The sequence below is a fragment of the Simochromis diagramma genome, unplaced genomic scaffold, assembly GCF_900408965.1.
Source record: "Simochromis diagramma unplaced genomic scaffold, fSimDia1.1 OVJJ01000603.1, whole genome shotgun sequence".
Lineage (NCBI taxonomy): Eukaryota > Metazoa > Chordata > Actinopteri > Cichliformes > Cichlidae > Simochromis > Simochromis diagramma.
The window spans coordinates 3,116,271-3,123,651 of NW_024387414.1; positions in this window are offsets into that span (position 1 = coordinate 3,116,271).

Sequence of the window (7,381 nt, forward strand, 5' to 3'; positions counted from 1 at the left end):
TTTGTCCCAAAAGGCATTTGCAGGTCAGTTTTATTTAAAGTGATGAGAGAAGACAGTCAGGGGGATGAGGAATAAAGATTTTTGCTGCAAGAGTTCAGCTTTTGGATTCTTTTATTTACATTTTACAAGCCGTCCAAACTTGTTTGGGAACAGGTTTTGAAAATCCTAAGGCTTCCTTGTCTGCATGATGCTGGGGCTGGAATACAAATACATTTCACGTATTTGTAGTTTATAATATACAAATAAGCCCTTCAGGTTTCTGGACAATCTGACCGTATTTGTAAAAGACAGAGGACCTTTTCAATCAGATGACAACCAAAGATCCAGATTGACAATTTATTTAGAATAAAAGCCTAAAAACATTAAATGACAAATAATAAAATCACACAGAGCAAACTAGCTGTCACGGAGTATTTTGTGTCCATAGCTGAACCTCCATGGATACGCCATGCACTGTGTATCTGAAGCATAATACCAGCAAAATCACTTCTAATGACGCCTCTGATAGAAGATGCTAATATATATGATAAGAGAGAAACACCCTCATCGATAATCCGGTGTGAGAGTGTAACATTAATCCTGAATCTCTGTAATATAAATCATGTAAAACCTTTTACTGAACCAGGTTTTATTTATGTGTGTGTTGCTGGATTATAGCCCAGAGCGACTCCAGGTTATGGTCAAGCATTCAATAACATTTTTTTCAAATTAAATTCAGTCGTCAAATAAAAAGTGATTTGAATGATAGACTGTGTACGAAAGGTGGAAGCAGCTTTAGTTATGAAAAGTAAAGCCTTAAATTTTCTTATTAATGATCAGCTGGAGGAAAATCCTCAAAAGAAGTCTGATTGCATAGAAGTGTATGAAAAAATGACAGAACTTTTTACTTGACTTATGACCTCAATAAACATTTTCCTCAGACATTTGTGATCTCAGTCACCAGTTTTGGGTCTTACTGAACAAAACGTTAAAGTTCACTTTGTAAATTATTTTTCCAGTTAGAGTGAAATAGATGATAAAGCAGGGGATGGTTTAAGGCGTGGCTACTTTGGTCCCTTTGCTTTTTGCACGCTTCATCCATGACATTTAGTTGCAAAACACCAAGATGGTTTTGCCAAAGTGACTCATAATCATAATCAAGATTCAGTGCAGAGTCACTGATGTCATACCACTTGGGACAAAATGCAGATCCTTGTTTTTCCCTTCCACTGAAATTCAACATCGCTTCGCACAGGATGAATCGCACCCCAAACTCCATGCCGATGTTTCCGTAACAAAGATTCAGCAAAGACTATTTTTTATTCTGCTGCCACTGTCATGGTCCTGGGTCGGTGACCCAGTGTTTTTGGTTGTGTGCTTTTACTTTTGATAGTTTTGTATTATGACTGTTTTTGGTTTCCTAGGGTTTAGTTGTGTTCCCTCTGTTTGGTGTCTTCCCTGCTTGTGTATCTCCTTAGTGTAGTAGGTCTCTGTGTTTAGTCCGCGTCTCTGAGTCTGTGTCATTACGCGTATGTGTTTCCTGTTTTACTTTGAAGGGCTCTGTCTTATGTCAGTGTGTTCTGTTTACGTTCCCCCTGCCTCGTCAGCTGTGATGTCTTCCAGATGTGTTCCCCTCCTGTTTCCCATCCCTTGATTCCTGGTGTGTGTATTTATAGTGTGTGTTACCTCGTCCTCGTTGCTGGTCCGTCTGCTTCTCGCCGTCCGGTTTCCCGTGTATTTTCCTGTGCGTCCCTGCATCTTTGTTTCTGGTTGGTTTTGTTAGTTTTGCCCAGTTTAGGTTTTCTTAGTTCCATGCTCACCTTTGCCGTTTCTGTTTGTATCTACTTCTGTTTAATAAACTCACTTGCACTAGAGCTGCCGCATTTTGGTCCTAAATAACTCCCACACGGCTTGCCCCGGCAACCTGTGACAGCCACTCTATTTTATAGAAGTTTTATTAAATATGTTTTAATGTTTTGTTTTATTTTTAGTCCTAATTTGTTAAGTACGGAGCCCCCTAGGGGACATGGGAGAAAAAAAAATTAGGGAGAAAAAAAAAATTAAGACGGACTTTTGCGAGCGCTCGCAATACTTTTTGCGAGCGCTCGCAATACTTTTTGCGAGCGCTCGCAATACTTTTTGCGAGCGCTCGCAATACTTTTGCGAGCGCTCGCAATACTTTTTGCGAGCGCTCGCAAAACTCCAACAATGGCGGCAGCTACTTAGTTGTAATATTACTCTTTCTGGGTCACAAAATACACTTTTAAGATATTTTGAGGCGTGAATGTAGTTGTGTAAACGTCAGATTACTGCTCGGTTTACAAGACCTCACATATTTGCAAAAAGAGCTCCGACGTTTTGGAGATCTGACACCCACTAGCTCGAAGCTAACGGGAGGTCGAGACCTACTACAGGCCGGGAGGAACACCGCTTCCCGGCACATCGTGCCTCGACCTTCCCGGTCGGCTTCGAGCTGGCGGCCTCTGAAGAATGCGGCTAAAACTTTTGCGAGATCTCGCAAAAGTCCGTCTTAATTTTTTTTTTCCTCCCTAATTTTTTTTTTTTCCTCCCCAATTTTTTTTTTTTTCCTCCGTAATTTTTTTTTTCTCCCATGTCCCCTGGGGGGCTCCGTAGTTAAGCACTTGTTGACTGTGTGAAGGAAGAACACCTTTAAAACAGGAAGAGACCTTCTGCAGAACGATGCTTGCGCGAACTGCCGCAAATGGTTGGGGCGTGAGAGGACAGAGAAGAAAAACAGCGTATAGGCAAATAGTATGGGAGAAAGCAGCACTTAAGGCACGTGGAGGAGAAGTTCTCAGTGCATCATGGGAAGTCCTCCTGCAGTCTGAGCCTCTTGCAGGGTCACCTGATCCTGCCTTATGCTGCAGAAAAATGATTAATTGGAGCAACTGATATGTTCTTGTCATGAATAAATTTGTCATGTTCAAGTCAACCTGCAGATGGAGCCTTTACCTCTCATTAATGCTATCAATGCAAACAGCAGTGGGGAATCTGACCCAACTCACTCTCATTTAAGATTTCACAGCAGTGAAAAGTGCTGAGGTGGAGCTGCACATCCAAATATGTTGGAGTGGTACTTCAGTTTTATGAAAGAATAAAAGACAGAACTTTATCCTGTCTGCACTGAGTTAGGCAAGGTTTAAAGTAGATTTACCTCCAATCATCATTTATTAAATCTGCATCCCTCGTAGAGCACCACCCTTGGCCGTCTGTAGCATCCACTAATCCTGATTACACATGGAGAGACAGGATGGGGTCTCCACCCACCACACCCCACCCAGAGATGAAAGCATCAGAGACTGAGGACGGGATTGCGACGACCACAGGAGGACACGGGAGACAGAGAAGAGACAGAGGACACGCGTACAGAAGGGGAGATGGGACGATGAAGGTGGAGGAAAGCTAAACTTTACCAACATGGACAGCAGAGGGAGGAGAGGAACTGATGGATCTTTCAAACGCTCATCCATAAAACGCAGCGCGTCCTCTGCATCGCAGAAGGTAGGATGGAAAACTCACCTGGGAAGGTGGCAATATTTACTGCGGTGGCCAGGATGAGATCGTTACTTACAGCATCAAATGGTCAAAAAGTACCTGAAATGTTACCTATAGTTCCTCTTTTTGAACTGTTAAAGAAGCTCATCCATAACTGCAATTAAAGCAGGTGGTTAAACAAGCATTAAGAGAAAAAGCTCTTTAGTAGTCACTGCAGGTAACATCAGCTGTACACATGCACAGCCTTCTATCAGATGCATGCATGCTGCAAGACTTCTGTTCTGTCACTGGACCCACCTGGCCACTATTTGGCTCCACCCCTGCACCTCAGACTTACCTTAACTCTCAGAACTTGAATGTCCTGCAATCATTCCCCTTGAGATTGTTTAGCATAATGCTGCCTCTTACAGATGTTTTGAGTGTAAGTTAAAATTAGCCGGTGGGTGTGAACCAGAGTGAGCTCTTGGAGAAACGTTTCCTGGTCTCTCAGTTAAGATGTTAAGATGAACTCTGTGAAGCCTGTTTGATTTTTTTTTTGGTGTCAGTGTTTTTCAGCAAACGTTCTGAAACTCATTTGCAGTTCTGAAAACACTCACTGAATATCTGAAGGCCTCCTCGTGCTGGTTTGGTCCTTGTTTGTGGTTTGCGGTTTTCTCTCACTGGTGCCATTGTGCTGATTTAATCATTTTTCTTTCAGTCTTACATTTTCTTATTTGTCGTCTTTATCTTTGTTCTGATCATCATCACCACCGCCGCCTCCATCTGACTCCGAGGTTTTGTTCTGAGAAATGTTTGAAAAACTCCACAGAAAATTATCTGCAGACACTGAATCCACAGGGAGACAGCCAATCAACAACAGCATGAACACAGAAATCACTCTTTGCACTCTTTTATGAGCGAGGGTTGTAACAGTGCAAAGCCCCCCCAGGGTCAGAACAGGAAGCTGGGTTTGGAGGTCAGTTAGAGGACAGTTAAACTGGTTTAAATAAAGTGCTACTGCAACTTCACTTTTAGTAGCATTAAAAAAACAAAAAGACAAATATCTGAACAAAACAAAGAAATCAGATTTTTGTTTTTAGGTTCAGGGAGGAAGCAGCAGCACCTTCTCTCAGACCATGTGACCTACTCATGCCCTTCTCCCCTCCTCTTCCTCCTCAGATCATGTGGCCCGCTCACTTCACGGTTCATTGGCTTCATGTGATTTTGCTCAATGAACACAATCATCTGTTTATTTTCCCTGGAAAACATGTGACTGTGAAATCAGACACATTAAAGTGCGAACAGCAAAGGGTCTAATTAATAAAACAGGTACGCCAACGTCGCACAGATGAGTAACACGCTCGTCTTAACACTCGAACCAGATCCTTTCTGTCAGACGCAGGCTTCACCTGTATCTCCTCAGTTAATCAGTTTCCCGTTAATTTGATAAATGACAAAAATGGGGAAAAAACGTTTCATATTGTGAAAAGTTTTTAGATGTTATGAAGAAAAGGAACAAATTAAATTGACTGAATGTCATCGAGGGTTATACTTGTTTATAAAAACTAAGACAGACACTTTTCCTATAGGAAGAAAAGGATTGCACAAAGCCTTTTGTAAGATAAAGTGCCAGAAAGGCAGAAAGAACATTCATTCATAGAACAACATAAGAATTAAATTAGAAAAAAATCCTAGAATATCCTTCTCCCAAACTGGAGCAAAGAATTTTTGGATTGCCTATTAATGTGCAGTTAATTGTATTAAATTAACTGCACATTAATCTGTGATGTTTAACACAGATTATACTCATATATAAAATGAGTTTGATAAAATTAATAAAATGGATTCATAATTGTATGAAAACTTTCAATGGCGTCATCATAGTAGGGGAGACCGGGGATAGTTGTAACACTTCCAATTTCTCCAATCAGGGCTAAGTTTCAAATGATGTGACTCATCCTGTGCATGCCCAACTCAGTTCTGCTATCACATGTGAAAAATCAGCACATTTCATCAAACACAGACAATTTAACACGAAAAAAAGTAATTTGTATGCCAAAAAGTAAGTTTTTCTTACTTTATTTCAATTTCTAATAGCATTATCTGCTTTGCAGTTAAACTCATCAAACTTAAATTATGTTATTTGTATGTCTATGGGGATATATTCTGTGTAGGTCTTTACTGCTAATGTTTTAGCCGTTGGCTGTAATGTTAGCTAGTTCATGGCTATAGGAGTCTGGGTCAGTTGTAACAGCAACAGTCTGGGTTAGTTGTAACAATAATGCAAATGTTACAACTTACCACACTATTACTTTAACTTATATTAAACAAGTTGGGGCAAGGACATCAGCAGAGAGAGGTTCACTGGTCGCATTTGTATATGCGGTTAATGCCTGTTTGTGTTCCCACACATACATTATGCAGACCACTGTGTCAGAGATGGACCAGTAGGAAGTACTGGTAGTGGAAATAAATCAGGATGGGTGCAAGAAACAGATTTCCTCATCTTTCTGAAGCACTTTGCAAACCACACCAAGGTAAGCCAGGATAAAAAGTAATGGAATTGCGATGCTGGTGAACAACTACATTTTTTCAGCTTCATTGTTATGTTCAAAATTGGTGCAAGAGTTGTAGGTTATAATGCCCACTGAGCCAATGAGGCCAAACTCAAGGAAGACCAACCAAAATTAATGAAATATTCAGTTGCAGGAAATTCCATAACTTGTCTTTTTTGGGGGGTTGGAATATGTTCAAAAGTTAGATTTCTGCATTCTGTCACACACACACACACACACACAGCTACATAAATGGCTCTAAGTGCATTCATGTGTTGAATAAACAAAGATTACATGTTAATGTTTTGTTAGTACCCTTATTTCATTGTGTTACATTTCACCCCAGGATATGTTACAACTAACCCAGACTATGGGGTTAATTGTAACATTTCACTCTTTGTGTTTGAGACCACACCATGCAATGGGTAATTGTGCTGCAGAGAAAATAGCTGCACTATTTAATAGCAGAGACATGTAAATACTTTGCATTACATTTTGAATCCACTACCTTAAAAGAGCTCCAATTTACAGACAGAAATGTCAAAAATGTTACAACTATCCCCGGTCTCCCCTAAACCTGCATGTGACCCAATTCAGTAAATCAAATTAGTGGCAACCAATTAAACATTTCAGCTAAAACCACCTTTAAAAGCATCCAGCTCAGACTTAATAATGCCAATTTTGAGCCTTAATGCAACTGAAATACGAAGTAGGTATTATATAAAGAGAACCCAAAACTGTTTCACATCGCAGGCTTTAAACATTATTTTTTAAATTTCTGCTGTAAAGTTGGACATTTTAAAAAAACGGAAGCCCGTGGCGATCGTGGGAACTGCAGGGTTTTTTTGTTTTGTTTTGTTTTTTTGGCACAAATGCTTGATTTTTCTTTTCTTTTCTTTTTAAATTCTTCCAGCATTTTTTCATTGAGGTTTTTATTTTAGCTTTTTGATGCTACTTTTTGAGATATTACAGAAATATTTTTGTTGCTGTTTGTGTGTCTGTCAGAAAGATTGTGTAACAACTGCCCTGATGAACCTCAGTTAAGTGTTGATGCAAGTCCAAAAGAAGAACTTTACACATTTACTTCTGGCACAGGTTTATCAGTTTCCTAAATATTGCTTTCACCGTTGAACGAATTATCATCAGTATATATTTTTAATATGTTTTCATACAATATTTATAGAAATAAATTGAAATAGGCTCCAGTTCACATGGAAACACACGTGCAAACTAGAGACCACCAGGGATTGTTGTACAACCCCAACTGGTGTTGGTACTACGTATGTGACATGCACTAAATCTGTTCAAAAACAAAGAGAATAAGTGTTTGATTTTTGCTGATTCCTCCCCAT